We start from the raw sequence: 20751 nt of genomic DNA on the forward strand, positions 1-20751 counted from the left end.
GGAGGGTCCTTCAAAATGAACGTGACCCAGACGTTTTTTTGCGAATACATGACAAAAAAATGTTTTGAAGAGGGGAAAAAAGCCTCATGGCGGCAGCACGGTGGCGCAGTGGTTAGCGCGGTCGCCTCACAGCAAGAACATCCTGGGTTCGAGCCCCAGGGTTGTCTAACCTTGGGGGGGTCTTCCCAGTTCGTCCTCTGTATGGAGTTTGCATGTTCTCCCCGTGTCTGCGTGGGTTTCCTTCGGGTGCTCCGGTTTCCTCCCACAGTCCAAAGACATGCAGGTCAGGTGAATTGGCCGTACTAAATTGTCCCTAGGTGTGAATGTCTGCACTGTGATGGACTGGCGGCCTGTCCAGTGTGTCTCCCCGCCTGCCGTCCAATGACTGCTGGGATAGGCTCCAGCTTCCCGTGACCCCAATGGGGATATGTTGATTAGCTAATGGATGGATGGATGGAGAAGCCTCATGGTTCATCTTTCGTTCAGCGAAGAAACTCAGGACCAAGTTTGAGAGAAGGAGAGATCAGCATTGGATCACAATCCGTTACAATTTCACTGTTTGAGTAAATCATCTATGCCTCGAAGTTTTCCAATAAGTTGTGAAGGGTTGTCAAACTATTTGTTTTTTTGATTGTAGGCTGTTTTTTCACTCTAGACCCTGATTAGCTCATAGTCGTATGGATTTTATTGTTTGTATATAGTTGGGTTGCTGTCTGTATATTGTTTAAAAATGGGCGATAATGCAGGCTGTAAGTATACTTTCTGTAGGTAATGCCTTTGTGAATTTGTAGTTTTTTTCCCACTTTCAAAAGCAACGTCAGTATCCGCCCACCTCAAATTCATGATGCTGTATAGGAAAGGAAGTGTGATTTCCTTAACAACCATATGCCCAAAGGTACTTTGCAGTTATCCTTGCAATGTTTCCTTGACCTTTGTGGTGTTTTCAAGTGAGGTCAAGGAAAAGTGAAAAGGAAAAATATTATTTGTGAATATATTTGAATATAGCATGGACTTAATTGTGCATATGGGCAGTGTTGCCAATAGGGGTTCTGGACACCCCAGTCAAGTGTGATGCATCTTAACGGGTGAACTATTACGGTGCCTGTCTGGAGGACCCCCATGTTGCGCTTGAAGATGTTTCCTCTTTTCAACCCAGAGCAGTGTCCTGCATGTGGGTGACAGCCAAGGGCCGTTATCTGTGCTTTCTATTACCGTGAGGAGGTTTACGCCTGTCTGCTCAGTAGGAGTCTATGTTCTCCGCAGCCGCTGAATTATTAGACTTTTAGTTGCGTTTTGTGCGGCGACTCGGCCATGACATCTGTTCCAGTTGCAAAGGTCAGCCAAATTCTCTGGTCATTACTCAACCGTGTTCATAACAGCAGCGAGCCGTGGGGTCTGGCAGTGGGCCTTCAGCGGCGCAATGATATTGTAATCAGGCAAATTTTGGGGGGTATTTTTTAATATGTGAACAGCTCCAACACACAGCTCTGACACACAGCTCTAACACACATATACACACAAAGTGCACCCATCACAGCACCACAGGTGAAAACCTCCAACACACACAGCACACACACACACACACACACACACACACACACACACACACACACCGACAGTAACTCAGTGCCTCAAGATCCACCAAAATCAAATCCACAGGATATCAAATAGCCTTTGTCTCTCTCCATACTTGGAAAACAATGAAAAGTCACATGACATGGCCTCCGCTTCTGGCCTACAACATCACCATGGACAGCGCTAGCATGCAGCATCACAAAACCTCTTCTTTACAAACTGACCAGACCACGTCAAAGCAATTCATGAGCAAAGAATAGAAATAACGATAAAGTCAACCTTCACATGCAGAATATGCCATGAGCAAAGTCGCAACACAATCATATGCAAAATATGCCAAACCTTATGCTATAATATTGAGTATAGTAGGCCTAATGTTACATGAGCAAAGTGTGGTATTAACCAGCTATGAAGTGCCATCACAATATGTAAAATGAATACACCAGCTTTGATTTGGAGTAAAATAAAATTAGGTAGCTGTCTTTATTAGGCTACTTGAATATAAAGTCCATCTGTCGATCCTTCTTTGTGAAGTGGGCAATGGCAGTGTAGTGATATAACGTCATGTATATACACTGAAACTACACTAGGTGTTATGTACTACCCGGACTGTTATTATGGTTACACCACTACCATGTATGGTTATTACGTCTGCCTACTGAGCCACGATTAAACCTGAGTTCTATAACCCGGTGTGGTCATTGATCCTCGACCAATACTACCCCAAGTATTACTTCATGGTGGCAGCGGTAAAGTACTCTCTATGAAGAATGAAGATAGACTAATAAAATTGTATTACTTCAGGCAGCATCATGCAGTCTGTCCTTGGATTTAAATTTCATCAGAAGGCCTTTTTCTATGGACATCCATGCCAAAGCTCCCAGTCAATCCTGTCCCATTGTGCTGCTGGTGTGCATCTTGATGCACTTCAGGGGGCCGAGAAAGACCGCTCAGCTGAAGAGGTGGATACGGGCATGGTCAACACCAGACAGGTGAGGTGATGAAGAGTAGGCGAGACAAGAGCGGGAGTTGGCCTTCCATTTCCAATCACTTGTTGCTTTTCCTGAAAGCACGTCTTGAGAAGGGTAACGCTAACAAGCTAACTACAACGTCACTCTCGTCTCCTCCTGTAGCCATGCTACATGAACTTCGTCTGACTCGTCTGATACACAGAGTAATGTTAGTGATGTGTGGTTCGATCAGTTTACGTGAACCAGTAGATTTGGATCGCCAATGTGAAAGAGTCGGTCAATCACAAGTAATGACTCCTCAGCAACCGCACATCATTCTTTTATATGAGTGAGCCCCGCGTCTGGATCGATCTGGACTTCTAGAAGTCCTAGGGTGATATTTTTTTGTCCCACCCACTAAAACAACAAAATATGAATGGCTGATTCACCTGTCACTTTCTAAATAAACACACAAGCGCAGGACTTCTAGCAGTCCTAACCAATGAGGGAGCCAGCCAATTGTGTCTGTAGGGACACCCGACCAAGCAGTAACATGGGGATTCGGACCAGTGATCCCCATGTTGGTAGGCAACGGACTAGACCGCTGCGCCACCTGAACGCCCTCTACTGCTGAAATATTTGACCGGGTAGGGCAAACACTGGTACAGCAGCCAACACTCAAACAGGAAAAAGGATTGAAACATGATGATGACGTGGTAATGCTTCTGTTGGGACATCTGCCAATTCTACAGTCAGTACTACAATACTACAGTACCACAGTGTTCCCATATAGTTTGATGTAGTTTGTGATACACTAGATTGCTTGTGTTGGCTGTGCCATTTTTACAAGGGTGGGATCTGTTTACTGCTGTGCTGATGGCCCAAAGCGGCGGCTTGTTTGTAGCTGTAACCCAGAGGGCGGGACAGAACAGAGAAGTCATGGGTTTCAGCGATAAAGCGCTCGCTCTCAGTCAGCGCGCGCTAAATTAAAGCAGACCATGTTTTCCACAACCAGCCCCTATATGCCCAGCCATTCACCGTGAGAACCACGCCCCCTCGTGGGAAGGTCAAAGCCCCCCCCCTCCTCCTTTTGAAGCTAACAGGGGCTCAGGACTGTGATGGTGTGGTAAGAGGACAGTTTGCCAGAGAGAGAGAAGTCGCCGGGGTCGAAAGAGAACGGTCGGGTTTTCAGATCCACAGCCCCTGTCCGTCGCAGATCAACTGACCGTTTCATCAGAGCTGTCGATCTAAGACAAATAACGTGCTCAAAGCAGTCAGCAAGCCTGGGACACTGAGGGTTTTTTTCCTCCTCTCTCTCTCTTGATGCTCGCATTCCCTTGGCTGAGTCACAAAGCAGCACCTGTTCACTGGTTACAGACGCAGCACCTGTTCACTGGTTACAGACACACCACCTGTCAGGGTGGAGGATGGAGGAGGAGGGTGTGTGATTGTGTGTGTTTCTGTCTAAACCACAGACTGGGGTTGCATCAATTGTGATCACAAGCCTTCTTCCCTGAGGGATGCTACCACCCCACCGCCACACCATGAATACAATATACTGTTTCAGAGGCTGGCACCAGTTCCTCTTGGCAAGATGGTCCCGGGTTCAATTCCTGCCCTTCTGTGTTCACACTGATTTTCTCCTACAGTCCAATGAAGCACATTTTAGGCGATATGACTCTGAACTGCCCATAAGTTTCAGCGTCGTGTTTTTGTGTATGTGGGCCCTGCGGTGGACTGGCAACCTATCTAGGGTGTCTCCCTGTGTCCTGCCCACTGCATGCTGGGATAGACTCCAGTTCCCCATGACTCTGAATTGGATGAAGTAGATGGAGACAATGAATAGATACGCTATTTCAGTTTTTAGAATAGGCACTATTTTATGTTACTTGTTCTAAGAACTCCCGCCCCCCTTTTCTCCCCAATTGTACTTTTACTAATTACCCCACTCTCCCGAGCCGTCCCGGTCACTGCTCCACCCTCTCTGCTGATCCAGGGAGGGCTGCAGACTACTACCACATGCCTCCTCCGATACATGTGGCATCGCCAGCCGCTTCTTTTCACCTGACAGTGAGGAGTTTCACCAGGGGGACGTAGCGTGTGGGAGGATCACGCTATTCCTCCCAGTTCCCCCTCCCCCTCCGAACAGGCGCCCCGACCAACCAGAGGAGGCGCTAGTGCAGCGACATGGACATATACCCACATCCAGCTTCCCACCCGCAGACACGGCTAATTGTGTCTGTATAGGGATAACCGACCGAGCCTGAGGTACCACGGGGATTCGACCCGGCGATCCCCGTGTTGGTAGGCAACGGAATAGACCGCCACGCCACCCGGATGCCCCTAAGATTTTTTTTTTTTGTCAGCAAATTGTGACCTGTCTAGTTGTGTAAGGGGATTTAACTGTCTCCAACGAGCAGTTTACAGGTTGAATACATAAAGCCGTTTAATGTCTTAATACATCACCAGAGTTGGAACGTGTTTCTCGACTTCTGATGCATTCCAATAAAGAGGTCTAGTCCAACAAAAAGAAAGCCCACTTGCTGTCTAATTACCCTACCATTTCCTGTGCCTGCCGCCAACTGAACTGAGAGCTCAACACTTGCTTTTTCCAAACACTTCTGCAGCACAAATAAATCTGACTGTATGTCATGTGTCCACAAATCTGACCCTTTTGTACTCCGTTTCTTATTCCCTAACCCAAAATCAAGTCTTATGAGTCCAGTCACACGTCTGAAGAAGATCTTTTGCTGTGTTTCCCCATTTTGGTCAAGCGGAGAGAAAACGTCAGCTCGTAAAGGTACATCAATTTTCCCTTTTACAAAATCCCCGTTTGAGGATATTTACACACCGGGCTTAGATCTCTTGCACTTAAGTGGTCCCTGGGTGGCTGTGGTGTCTGACGTCGGCAGATAAAACCAGTCTGTTTTTTCTCAAAGGAGATGGGGAGGGGTTGGGGGGACCGAACACCAGCGACCTTCCCCAATCCATTATCCACCTCTGCATCTGGCCCACCCCAGGGGGGCCATACATCTTCATCTGGACCCTTCATCAGGCTGTGCTGTGCATGCACACACGTTGAACCTTGCTTGCAAATGGGGCATACCCTTCCACACAAACCTACACGCCACACACAAATGCACTCGTACGACATATTAACAGAGGCTTGACTGTAACAAGCTACCCACGTGTCTTTGTGGGCAGCCTTTTTAAGATGCAAAGCAGTCACTGACCTGGAGAAGAAGTCATCCTCTCACTCATATATTTACCATTAGCGAGTGTAGTCCTTCTTGGTGTTGCGGAGCAAGAAACCGCAGATGGGTTGCCGGGCTGTAAAGTTTAAACATGTTCGGCGAGGCCTGAGAGGTTGGACATTGGTGCCGTTGGGGAGGATGCTTCACGTGCTTCTCACATGCAGCGCTGTTCCAGCATCAACGTTTCCTTTCTGCGATGTTTGGTTGTCACTAGGTCTAGATGATGCTATGTATCATTTCATCCGTGCCTCTCTGTCGATCTTTTTATGATGTTTTGTAAAGCACTTTGTCACTGTGTTTCGCCAAGCGTCATACAAATAAAGTTTTTTTATTATTATTATTATTATTATCCGTCCATTATCCAAACCGCTTATGCTACTCAGGGTCGCGGGGATGCTGGAGCCTATCCCAGCAGTCATTGGGCAGCAGGCGGGGAGACACCCCGGACAGGCCGCCAGACCATCACAGGGCCCACACATTCGCACCCAGGGACAATTTAGTACGGCCGATTCACCTGACCTACATGTCTTTGGACTGTGGGAGGAAACCGGAGCACCCGGAGGAAACCCGTGCAGACACGGGGAGAACATGCAAACTCCGCAGAGAGGATGACCTGGGACCCGGGATCCCCCCCAAGGTTGGACTACTCCAGGGCTCGAACCCAGGACCTTCTTGCTGTGAGGCGACCGCTCTAACCACTGCGTCACCATACCGCGTTATCATTATCATTGTTACACTTCTTCCTGCCTCTAGACCAGTGCCCATGCTCCGGAGCTGCCTCTTGTTCTCATATATAGCATTTAATGACAGCACACAATGGACGACACTCTTTATCCTTGGCTTTCTTTATACGTGTGTGTGTGTATGTGTTCTTGTCCCGCTATATTTGAGAGGGTAACTCACTTTATTGGTCGCTATAGAAAGAAATATGGCCTGGATGACAAGGTTGCTGTTTCCATTCATACACACATACTGCATCTTACATCTATACTCCCCCTACATTAAATATGTGAAGACAATAAACATAAAACTAGATAAATAAGATAAAGTAAAAAAAATATGTATATGTCAAAATGGGAAAGGAGAAAGTTATAGAAAGTTGTATTGAACCCATGGTATAACCTGTTCTTGTTCAGTAGCTTGACTGACAATGGCACCAAAGAAAACTTGTACTTAAATGATTTGCATTGTGGGTGTCCAGGCATCATGGCGGTCTATTCTGTTGCCTAGGGCATCCCTACAGACACAATTGGCCGTGACTGCGGGTGGGAAGCCGGATGTGGGCATGTGTCCTGGTTGCTGCACTAGTGCCCCCTCTGGTCGGTCTTGGCGCCTGTTTGGGGGGAGCTGGGGGAGTAGCGTGATCCTCCCACATGCTATGTCCCCCTGGCGAAACTCCTCAATGTCAGGTGAAAAGAAGCGGCTGTCGACTCCACATGTATCAGAGGAAGCATGTGGTAGACTGCGGCCCTCCCCGGATCAGCAGATGGGCAGATGGGGTGGAGCAGTGACCGGGATGGCTCAGAATATAGGGTAATTGGCTGGATACAATTGGGGGGGGGGAGATTTACTTTGAGGAAGCCTTGACCTTTTACTCGACAGCAATAGCTCATATTCTTTGTGAAGAACAGGATTGGGGTCCACCATAATTTTCTTCGCCTGCCTGACTCCCACTTCCTCAAGTATCTCCTCTTAAAGATGTTTGAGGCAGGATATATATGATGTTCCTTGCTGTTCCAATGAAGTTCTGAATTTGATTTTACAGATAAGTAACCAAAACATATTAAGATGCTACAGCAAAGTATTGATTCAATAGTTGCTCTGTAGAACGATGTCATAATGCTATTGTTCACTCCATAGAGCTTTAATCAGCATAGGAAGCACAAGTGTTGGTTAAGTCGTGAGCATGTAGATTTGAGATTTGATATAGCTGGCTCAATTCAAACTAAGGTAAAAATGTACACCAAAGTATTTGTGCAATGCTACCTGCTCAATAATTCCCGTCTGGATTGATATTGGGTGACGCTCACCGATGGATCTAGGATCTAACATAATTTCTTGGTCATTTTTGGTCCCCTTCGCGCCATTCAACCACCCTTTGAATCTCTAATATCTGTAAACTAGCGTCACACCCCTTATTCGGTAAGCCAAGTATAGCAGTATCACCAGAGAATTCAATTATGTAGTTTTTGTCATACCTTCTACAATCATCTGTTTATAAAGTAAAAAGTAGTGGGGTGCTTACACAACCTTGTGGGACTCCCACACTGACTGTCTGCAGATCAGAGAGTTAACTTTGACCTGCTGTTGTCTACCTGGAAGGAACAAACAGTACCATTTTATTGTGTGGGGGTTCACATTCAGTTGCTCTAATTTCCTCAGGAAAACACTTAGGAGTATTGTATTAAATGCTGAGATGAAGTTAATGAACATCAATCTTATATAAGCTGTACAATATTCAAGATTATTTAAAATCAAGTGTGAAGTACAGCGTAATACATCTGTTGTGCCTATGATGTCTTTATGTGCAAATTGGTATGGATCTAAGATTTCCTACACTTCATTGCGCGATTTTTCAACTATTGTGTGTTCCAATGATTTCATGATTAGTGAAGTCACTGCTACAGCTCTAAAATATGTATTTTCTTATGATGAGAGAGTATAGCCTTTGTCCATATCAGTGGGCTCGACTGTGAATTGACTGAGAGTTTGAATAAGAGACACCAGTGTAAGCTCAACTGGGTGGGCTGAAAACTGTAGCCACAGGCCTCATGCCAATCTCTGTTCTGCCCTTAGCTGCATAAAACTTTTTAATACTTCTCTACATTCATTTGTACAAAATTTGGCATTAAGATTAAACTGCAAATAGAAACTATTGGGTTTCTTTGCTTTTTCCAGGTCATTCCACACATCTACAGTTTTATTGGCTGAGTGCATATTAGTAATTTCTTTCATGGTTGGGAGGACAGTTTTTTGCATTTATGGCTGAAATTCTGCTGAACGTCTGTGTTTCTCCCTCACTTCCTTTAATTTCCTGTGTAATTTTCTCTGCAACTCTCTCAGCCCCACTTCATCTTTATCTTTATCGCTGCAGCCATACTACCACCCTGGCTCTGCCAAATGACGGAAGCTAAGCAGGTATGGGCTTTGCTAGTACTTAGATGGGAGACCTCCCGGGAAAAACCGAGTTGCTGTCGGAAGTGGTGTTGGTGGGCCAGTAGGGGGCAATCTCCCTCTGGTCCTAATAAAAACAACAAATATCAAAAACCCCAATGCCCCAGTGCAGTGACGGGGACACTGTGCTCTAGGAAATGCTGTCCTTCGGATGAGACGTTAAGCCGAGGCCCTGGCTTAGTGTGGTCATTAAAGATCCCATGGCACTTATCACAAAGAGTAGGGGGTTCCCCGGTGTCCTGGCAAAATTCACAACCTGGTTCTCTCCATCTGGCCACATAATCATTCCCCCATGCAATTGGCTCAATGATTCCTCCCGCTCCACCTCAAGCTGATGTCTAGTGAGTGTTCTGGCACAAAATGGCTTCCGTGCATCACCCAGGTGGTGCTACACATTGGTTGTGGTTGAAGTGAGTTACCCCCTTCAATGTGAAGCACCTTGGGCATCTAGAAAAGTGCTATATAAATGTAATGATTATTATTATTATTGTTATTATCATGGGAGGCATTCTTCCTCCTAATACAGTTCTTTATTTCTGCTGTTATGTACTTTTTATTATGCAGATATATTTTATTGGTCTTTTTAGTAACTACTGACCCCATACAAAAGGGACTATATCTAGTAATTTGGCCTCTGTAAAGCAGTCTAAACCAGGGGGACCAATGTGAGTTTTTAAACATGAGTGAGGACAGCTCTGTAAAAAAGGAGTGCATTTTGGCCGGTCCCTCACTTCGTCAAGGGTCTATTTTAAGGTTAGGACTGGGGTTCAGAGTTAAGGTTAGAGTTAGGATTAGGTTAAGGTTAGGGTAAATGAGGATCTTCGCAGGTGTAAAAAAAAACAAGTGTGTGTGTGTGTGTGTGTGTGTGTGTGAGAGAGAGAGAGAGAGAGAGAGAGAGAGAGAGAGAGAGAGAGAGAGAGAGAGAGAGAGAGAGAGAGAGAGAGAGAGAGAGAGAGAGAGAGAGAGAGAGAGAGAGAGAGAGAGAGAGAGAGAGAGAGAGAGAGAAGGTGGGTGGTGAGCTTAGTGGATCCTGGCACTTGTGAATAAGTAAGACGTTCTCATTTGGAAAACGGACCCTGCCAAAGTTTTTGTGGCCTGAGAATCGAGGAGGTGCCAGGCGCTCCGGTCATTACTGCGGACAGAGGAAGTTGGGTTGCCTTTCATGACATGGTGTGGGAGGGGTGAGGGCGAAGGTGGGAGGGGGTGGGGGGCAGCATGCCTCTGCAGCCTCCGAGAAATCAGAAAGCTGCGGCGACGTATTTCAAAGAGGGGAGGACATCCGTGGAATGCGTAACACAGTAATATGAGTACATTTTGAGTCACCCACCGCGTCCCTGGTGCTGGCGGTGCGCCGGATCATGTGCACCATGTAAGTCACTGGAGAAGTTTGTTTCAAGATGAGGTGTTCCAACACTGGGCGAGAAAGGGACGAATGGCAAAACCAGTGATAAACAGTTTCATGCTGGAGTCTATTAGTTGACAGCATCTTTTTCCTTGTTGGACTCGGACTCAAGAGCTGTTTTGTTTGCTAAGTTTTCATATTCTGGTTGTGTGACTTGATGTGACACTTACACTCGTCATTACATCTGAGCCGACTATCCGGAGAACATGACAAAAGAATGAGAGTAAAAAGGTCAATTATAGAATAGAATATAGAGAGTGATTTTGATATGTATGAGGTTGATTTTCTTTCTACGTATTTTAGTAAGATCACTCTAGTATTTGAGTATTTGTCGTTTGAAATGATGCATGTATGAACTGTGTGGTGGGACAGAGGAGAGTGGACTTCTCCATTCTTTTCAGGGTTTGTGTTGGGTTTTTCTTCTTCCAATTTTGATATACCACATTTCTGTAAAACAACTCTTTGAATGAAGGTGAATCGGGGGGGGGGGGGTTTCTACCCAATTGTATCCGGCCAATTACCCCACTCCTCCGAGCCGTCCCGGTCACTGCTCCACCCCCTCTGCCGATCCGGCAGACAACCACATGCCTCCCCCCATACATGCGGAGTCGCCAGCCGCTTCTTTTCACCTGACAGTGAGGAGTTTCACCAGGGGGACATAGCACGTGGGAGGATCACGTTATTCTTCCCAGTCCCCCCTTCCCCCAAACAGGTGCCCTGACCGACCAGAGGAGGCGCTAGTGCAGCAACCAGGACGCATACCCACATCCGGCTTCCCACCCGCAGACACGGCCAGTTGTGTCTGCAGGGATGCCCCACCAAGCCGGAGGTAACACGGGGATTCGAACCGGCGATCCCCATGTTTGTTTGTAGGCAACGGAATGGACCGCCACGTCCCTCGGACGCCCCACACACACACACACACACACACACACACACACACACACACACACACACACACACACACACACACACACACACACACACACACACACACACACACACACACACAGGAACCAATTCTGCACTTCTTCTGAGTAAATTCATCAAGATAAAGAACAAATCTGAAGATGGGGCTTGTCAGCCCCTACAGATTCAGAGTCAGACCACTTTATTTACCCCAGCAGGGCAATTCAGTTTTACAGTCTGCCCAGATCATAACAAGCTCACAGACAAGTGGCAATCGGCAGTATGTCAGAGACAATAGACAGACATAAACAACACGAACTTGGTATGTCAGTTATTTGCACATGTTGATCACAACTCTACATTTGAATTATTCTTTGTGACTTGTTCTATTGATTATTTATTACCAGGTCTGTTGAAACACGAATATTTAGTTGAATTATTTCCTTTGTTGTGACTTACCACTGATAATATTTATATCTACTGGTGTCTACCGCGTGCACTTAAGTAGTCACTTAAGCCTCAACAGAGACCCCAACTATCTTCTTTTTTTTTTGCATATAAATATCAAATCTTTGCTTACAGAGTTTTATCGACTGTCCTTTTAATGTTGTTATTGTGCTCTTGTGTGTCCTATATGAGCAAACCCCCAATTCACACTCGCCCCGTGCAAAAAGGAGGCCAGGCAGAGCCACGCAGTGCTGTCAGCTGGTGGACCTGATGTTTGCTTAATCCGGGCGGCATGTTTAAGACTGATGTTACGTTTATTTTCATGTTAAAGTGAGATAAACTGGAGAAAAGAGAGAAGTGGCCTCATAAATAAGGGAGCTGTGGTCGATGGAGGCAAGTTTGGATAACGGAGACCAAATACTTCAGGACTCAAGAAGAAGAATAGCGCAAAAACAAGACAGTGCCTGGCAGAAGAAGAAAAAGTGGGGAGGAAAGCAGCGATACAGGCAGAGTGAACGTGTGTTCGGTGGAGAGGTTTGTGTGTGTTTATGTCAGAGACCGCAAGAAAGAGCGAGCGAGTACTTGGAGCTGTATATATAGACTTTGTTGAACTTGCAAGATTCAAGATTCAATATCAACTTTACAGTTGATTTGGACTCTGTTTGGGCGTGCTCAGAGATAACAACAGTAAACATATAACCACACAATACACACAAGGAGTGTGCACAAAAACACACTGTTACACCTATAATGCAGTCAGTGCAACCATGTGTCCCATGGGTGACAAAGTGCATGTGCTTAAGGAGGCTATACTTGTACACTCAGTAAGTGTACAAGTTGCTGCAGGGTAAGTGCTGTTGTGGAGGCGAGAAGTTCTGGTCTCGACTCCACGGTATCAAGACCCCCACAGAGACATGGTTTTTATCTCTCCACCAACCTGAAAGAGAACGTGGAGGCTGGGGAAGGCGTGTGTATAACACAGCAGAGACAAACGCTCATTCATGGTGTGTGTGTGTGTGTGTGTGTGTGTGTGTGTGTGTGTGTGTGTGTGTGTGTGTGTGTGTGTGTGTGTGTGTGTGTGTGTGTGTGTGTGTGTGTGTGTGAATTCGCTAAACCACGTGTATGGCAGCTAATTTTGCATCAAAACATTTGTGTAGAGAGAGCAGTCATCATGATATGAGCATATATATATAAGTGTTGTAGTACTGGAGTCCAGGACTCGGACTCGAGTCCTGATTTTCAGGACTCATGACTCGACTTGGACTTGAGCACTGATGACTTGGACTTGGACTCGAGCATTGACTGCATTCGGACTCGGAAGTTGAAGATGTGGACTCGAACTTGTTAATTGATAAAGACTGTTTTTTTGGGGGGGTGTTTGTTTTTGTAATAGGCCCTAATAATTTGGCATATAGTATATTGATAGCTATATTAATACCGTAACATTATTCCGTTTCATGGTGCCAGAGTGGAGCACTGGAGCCCATCTTGGAACTCAACTCAGACTCCACCTTGATGACTCAGACTCACGTAATGGAGACTTGACCCGGACTCGACTCAGACTCTTCTTTGGGAACTTGGCCTTGGACTCGAACACTGTGGACTCGAGACTCGACTCAGACTTGAGCTTTAGTGACTTGACTACAACACTGAGATATATATATATATATATATATATATATATATATATATATATATATATATATATATCCAGTGATTCAAGTAATTTTTAATTGACAGTACAAGCCTGTTTAGTGCCGTATGCAATCATCAGCTGTCATTTGATATATAGATATATATATATGTGTGTGTGTGTGTGTCAGTCAAGTCTGTCAGTCAGTAAGACAGACAGGCAGACAAGAAAGAGGTAAAAAAAAAAAAGGGTCCAGTCCCTCCAATTTCATGACAACAGCAATACCATGTTGGTCCATATGTGGCAGCAGAGCAATTTCCTTCTATAACTTTAATTCCAACTGTCTGCCCTGAAGTTACATCTCAAAAAGCGCTTGGTGAACATTTCCTCTCTACGGCACGAAGTGGCAAGAGTGTTCAAGGCCGGGAAACAGGCCTATCCCCACATAGCTAATCTCTTACGTGTTTCTTTTCCCTGAAATGCCAAGAATCCGGGACTCGGACACGCTTGGAAGACAGGTAGGAGAGGGACAGATGACGGAGGGAGGGGGTGCAGAGAGAAAGGTTATGGATGGGCAACATACAGCATGACTTCAGCCCAACAGCACGTGTAAATGTGTCCCTGTCAGCGAACCTGGAGATTGAGTGCACTGGGAGATGGAAATAGCGCGAGTGCATAGGGGACCGTGTTGTTCATATATATTTAGCCACACAAAAAATAATGTGACACCGATATCCTAATCAGCGAGTGGGAGGGGGTGGGGGGGTGGATGTGGCATTGCGTAATCCATGCACTATGATGGTATAAAATAGATTCAAGTTTGAGCCACGAGGCTTGCAAAAGTAGGGCAAGGGGTCATGGTTTTCTCTGTGTGATGAATACCTACGTATAGCAAGAACCTACGTTTCATTGGGAAGCCAAGTTACCTCCGCCTCAATGTAACGGCACCGCACACAAGCTTCAGAAAATGCAGTTTGTTCCTTTTCAACTCATGAAAAACCACTTGTAGGTGGATTTTTATTACGTTGGGTGAAAATGGTTTTAGCCCGTCTTGGTTTCCAGTCTCATGCACTGGGCTCCGAAGCTGTCAGGAATATGCGGTTTTTCCTTGACATAAAAAAAAAAGTCAAATAAAGAGCTACAGGGGCATGCCTGCTCACTGCACTATAGCGCCTCTTCTGGTCGGTGTGGGGGGCCTGTTCAGCGGGGAGGAGGAACTGGGGGGAATAGCATGATCCTCCCACATGCTACGTCCCCCTGGTGAAACTTTTCACTGTCAGGTGAGAAGAAGCGGCTGGTGACTCCACATGTATCGGAGGAGGCATGTGGTAGTCTGCAGCCCTCCCCGGATCGGCAGAGGGGGTGGGTGGAGCAGCGACTGGGACAGCTCGGAAGAGTGGGGTAATTGGCCAGGTACAATTGGGGAGAAAATCCAAAAAAAAAAAAAAACTTTTTGATCAGAAAACCCGAAAAATGACAAATTGAATTGAACCGGATTAGTTTTATCAACAACGAACGTGCCCTAATCATATACTGTGACGTAGTGTAAACACAAAACACAGTAGTCATTGTAATTGCAAGTTACTTGAATGAAGACAACAAATAACATAAGGTTGACAGCACACTAGGCAAACTTTTGGCCAATATGATAGGGCAATGTTCTTGCCAACAGGACATTTAGTGAGACGTGGGAAAATATACAATAGAATTTATCTGGGTAACAAGAGGTTGCCAGGCAGTCGGTACAAACGTGCTGAGAAAACCACTTGTCCAATGTTGCCGTGTATCGCCATACTAGCCTATAGCTATCACTTTGTTGGCCAAAACATAGCAGACTCAATGGTCATCTGTCTCTCATGGTTGTCTTTTCAGAATCAGAATCCAGTTCATCTTCAGGATCCTGAAGTAAGTATCGGGATTGGTGTCAGCGACAGCCCCCCCCAAAAAATACCCCACGATGAAAATCGCTGCTGCAGAATGATTCTGTTTCTGTTGGCACCAGAGGCAATTTGGGCAAAGGCACCATTAGTCGCTGTTTGTTCTCGGCAGCAGAGGTCTTCACGGTTCCAAAAATTCATGTCTGAACCCAAAAAGACCCGGAAATGCACTACCCAACACCGAACCGGACTCGTCTATTTTTGAAAGCTGGGGCCCGAGCCCATGTGGAACCAAGAAATGTCAGAGCTGAACCCCAGCCAGGAGACACGGACCGGATTGGCAACAATTTCACAGCTAATTGCTATTAACAAGTTAATGTTAATTTACAAGTTGTCAAAACAAAACGTTGTGTCTTACCTAATGTAACGGCAGTAGCCTTCTCCCCTGTGCCTGGCTGTGACACATATAATCAAGCCTCCTTGCCAAGAAAGTTGGTATTTGCTATCATCTGTTCTCTCCAGGGTGAGTCTGACCTCTGCTCTCTTAGCGCTGTGTGATCACAGCCGGGTCTTCTTGGATTCACTCAGTTGTTACACATAATGTTAAACAGACCCAGAACATGCGGTAATGGAATGGGACCCAACTGACTCCAAACCCGTATGGGTCCTGGGTGGGGTCTTGGGTCCTAGGATTCGGGTAGACCCATGAAGACCTCCAAACTCAGCAGCTCAGGTTCTGGATGGTCCCCGCCTGCCATATCCTCTTGCACAGCTAATGCAGCAGCAGCCTCGGCCTCTCCGCTACATTTCTTTGGTCGTATAATCTGACTCGAATAAATATGACTGTATGTCCAAGTCAGCCAAAACACTGTGAAACGTATCCTCTTCCATAAGATCCTCTGCACTCACATTTTGTGATGCCATTTTTGCTTTTGGAAACCTAGCTAGTTTGCAACACAAGGCGAAGAGAACAAGGAAGTTTTGTTGTTGAGTGGCATCTAGAGCACGCCCCCTGGTTTAAGCGCAGGTGGAGACTAGAAATCCAAGCTGATCTTGCCCGTGGATCTTCTTTGTCACCAACTAATTAATCAATTGATTTTAATTAATTAAGTTTCCTTTCTTAATTCCCTTGGAGGAAATTCAGTTATTACAAATTAACCCATCCTAGCTGTGATCTGTGTAGCTAGGAGCAGATGGGCTGCCGCCTTCATGCTGCGCCCGGGGACCAACTCCAGTTCTTTTCCCATTGCCTTGGTCAGGGGCACAGACAGGAGTATTAACCCCAACCTGCATGTTTCTTTTGATTGTGGGGGAAACCGGAGCACTCGGAGAAAACCCACCGCAGACATGGGGAGAACATGCAAACTCCACACAGAGGATGACCTGGGATGACCCCCAAGGTTGGACAACCCCGGGGTTCGAACCCAGGACCTTCTTGCTGTGAGGCAACAGTGCTAACCACTGGGCCTCCGTACCGCCAACTTACCTGGCAGGGGAGATACCATGATCAAGAAGGTAGCTCATCCAGGACGAGGCTCATTGCACTCCGGTTGTGCTGATCCCTGCGAAGTCCGCAAATGTGGGAATCTCAAATGTATCATTTCTACGTCACTGACACGTCAAATGATGGCGCTGGTGCCGAAGAAGAACAGATTTTGCAACTACGTCCCAGAGACATGGAGAACAACAACTGCAGGCGTTTTTCAAACTATATCCCCGATTTGGATAGATAGAGATAAGTTGAAAATCAGGGAAGTGGTCCTTTAAGTAAGCCCACATAGCAGCAAGCTAGCTACCCTAACTGTTTAATGATTACAAAATGTTGATATGACATACCTCCGGACTGAATTCTCTCCTCTTTTTCCTCCTTTCTCTCCTCTATGCACCAGACTCCTTGGCCTTTATCATGCTTATTTAATGTGATAGATTAAAGTAGGGTACCTGACCTGGTACTTTTCATTGCTCTGATCTACCTTTTTTCTGTCACTGTTTAGAAACACATGGGTTGCAAGAAGCTGTCGCAGGCGAGCTCGGATATGGAGAGGGTTGCCCGACTTTATGACATGAAATTTTGATGTGCCTGTTCAACTTTATCTCTACGCCCACCACTACCGCACACATGATCTTTCTAACAAAACATCTAAGAATTAAAAAAAATCCTCTACTTGCCCCTCAGCATTTGGATGGCCCCTAGACAGCCATCTTTACAGCCTATGCCCGGCCCAGCCCTGGCATTCAGCCCAAAGAGAGATCAGGATTTGTTTTCTAGATTCTGACTTGTGAGTAAAACATTTCAGTACAGCTGAAGAAACCAAGCAAGATTAGTTTGAGAAAGATGATTGTTTGGCACATCTTGATTTAGTAGTAGCTACTTTTGTGCCAAATTAGCAAACTGGCAAGAAACTTGTCAAAATCACTTTCAAAATCTATGTTTCACCAACTGCCACGGATGAAAATCAAGCAATACTAGAACTAGAACGTAGCTGCGATATGAACATTTGGGTTGACGATCAAAAGCAAGCTGTTTACAGTTCACAGTGTATGCCTCCCTTTTCTCCTAGGTCATGCAGTTGTATCTGGGAAAAGTTTCCACAATGACATCCTTCAAGAGACTCAATAGCATCAATCCTAGTAGGATGTTGGAAATTTTACCTGGATTATTGAGCATGCATGAAGACACGTTGGAAATCCAAATTTCCGAGTTGGAGGGGATGCAGCATGTGACTGGTGCTGACATTCTTTCATTCAGTGTGATGACAATTTAAGATTAAGGGCCAAGTCCATCATGATATAAACTAGGTTTATCCCCAATGATAAATGTCAGCAGTGAATACACACACCCACATGCACGCACGCACACACACACATGTTGGAGTACCCTAGATGTGAGAGATAGTCCCATGCCAAAGAAAAGGTCACCGGTCTGATTTCAGTAACAGTCAATATGTATGTCAACAGCCATGGTTTCCTGTCTTAGATTCTATGAGCAAGGCGCTAAAGCCCCAACCTTCTAACTCCCTGTGACTCACTCTGGAAGAGCGTGTTAGCTAATCAGCTGACATTAATTTATGCACACATAGATATCTAGTGTTCCAAATTACACAAAACATCAATATCACACGTATATTAAATTTCACTTGTTATGCCTGTTGACTGTCTCACCTTTATTACACTATCCACTTGGGTTTTGTGTCATGGATGAGTATCAGTGAGCGACACATCATGTCATATTCCTGGTATATGAAATCTTACTTGGCAAGCAAAACAGATTGTGATTGTGATTCTAATTTTGAAAAGAGGAAGTGTGCTGTGACCATGGCGACAGGCCAGGTGGAAATGCCAGCTTAGCAGAGCTATTAAGTGTACCACACCACTCAGCGCTGACTGATGTAGTGACACACCTGTCCTTGCAAAATGGACGATGACGCCAGATGCAAAGCATGCTGGGAATCAATATCACACGAGGTAGCACGGGTGTCTCGTGTGTGTGTGTGTGTGTGTGTGTGTGTGTGTGTGTGTGTGTGTGCGCTGTAGATATGTGTATTGGTGGTTTGAGTTGGAGGGTTGGCATGGTATAGAATCTCTCTCTCTCTCTCTCTCTCTCTCTCTCTCTCTCTCATGCGGTTAAACACGCTCCAGTGTGACTCTAAAGGACCTGTTTGGATTGCTTACATAACAGATGTCTTTGTAATGTACCATTTGAATGTGTGTCTGTAATGCAGGCCTATTTAATAGGCTAGGTGTGTAAATATACAGTGCAATTGGCATAGTGGCCCAGTGGTTAGCGCTGTTGCCTCACAGCAAAAAGGTTCTGGATTCGAGGCAATGGGAAAAGAACTGGAGTTGGTCCCCGGGCGCAGCATGCAAGGGGATTAATCAAGGAAACTTCAATTTAAATTCAATATTGTATTTGTTAATACTGAACAAATTGACTCTACTCTCCTTGTTTCTTAACACCTCCCCGAGCTATTCTGTCTCAGACTAAATGACCGATCTACGGTCACAGCAACATTGTCAGAGCACGGTTTTAGGTAGGCCCATTTGCACACTTTGTGGCCCTTCTGACTTGGGTTGGGCCTGACCGACATTCACCAGTCTGATAGGCTTTCTTGAATTCTTGGACCCTTCTCTGTTGCACCCGAGTGAACCACGTTGTTGGAAAGTATTTGTCATAAAGTGTAAGATCTCACCTTTGTGTCTACTTTCAAATGTATCTCTCAATAATGATGCTCCTGTTCTTCTTCTACACTTCTTTACTGTGCACCCGGAAAACGCTCACCAGAGCTTACTTGTTCGTTATCACCATGCACAATATATTGGAAGAGATTGCCAAAGGGAATTAATCAATCAAAAGCCTGTCTACGAGAATAATGTGTTTGGTGTTCTTTGGGTTGCAGAAAACGAGATGTAGAAGAACAGGAGCATTCGTTTTGACAGATGCATTTGAAAGTAGACTTGGTTGAGCCACACAAAGGTGTGATCTTTTACTTTATAACAAACATTTTCAAAGAATAATGATTTCAGAAAGCTTATCACATTGGCAAATTCCAGTTGGAAACTGTAAAAAACGAGTTTTCCAGGGAATTGTCAATGCATTCCCATGCAGTGGATTGTGCTAGTCCCAAACAGGGCTGTGTTTTCAGTTTCTTTTTTTTTCATGTTGATGATCCTACCCTGCATAATAGCTTCTGTTTATGATGTCCAAAAATGCAAACAGAAACGTTAAACGTGTACTTTCTGTGGACATTTGACATTTAGGATTGACGTCATGCAAACTAGCACATTTTACCTCAGTCATCTTGTGGTGGGCAGGTGAACCAAAGGTGTTTGTGCATTTTGCAGATGGATATGGACAAGGATATACACGAGACGAGTGAAATCCATTCAGGTGAGTGACTCGGTTTAGGTAGGTGGGAAGGTAGTGTAACCGGTTATTTCCTTGCCCGGTGCGGGATTCGATACGGGGTGTGCCGCACCACAAGGCAACATCACTAACCGCTCGGCTAAAGGGTCAGACCCGTTAGCTGGGGACTAACGTGTCTTATTAGTAGTTTACAGTCGTCACCCTCCCCGGAAGCGCGCCCTCGCGCTTTGTCATTCCGCGCTCCGAAGAGACTTCTGAGGATCTGCACACTTCCGGATCCCACCGCTGCCACCAATGTAACCGGTTATTTTCTTGCCCGGTGCGGGATTCGATACGGGGTGTACTGCACCACAAGGCGACATCACTAACCGCTCGGCTAAAGGGTCAGACCCATTAGCTAGGGACTAACGTGTCTTATTAGTAGTTTACAGTAGGTAGGTAGGTACTTTATTGTCCCCATTGTTTACATCATGGACCATGGAAAGCATTTCGAATTGGTCGGGCCCATTACCCCCCCACCCCCCCAACTCCCTGATTTTGAACAGACTTGACTTCTGGAGCCACTTTTAACGATCGTTGCGATATTACAGCTAACACGTTATTAAGAGACTAAAGAATAAGTCGTATCGTATAGAATTTAAACAGAAACGTCAGAGTCACCGCTGT

The sequence above is a fragment of the Lampris incognitus genome, chromosome 1 (genome assembly GCF_029633865.1).
Source record: "Lampris incognitus isolate fLamInc1 chromosome 1, fLamInc1.hap2, whole genome shotgun sequence".
Taxonomy (NCBI): Eukaryota; Metazoa; Chordata; class Actinopteri; order Lampriformes; family Lampridae; genus Lampris; species Lampris incognitus.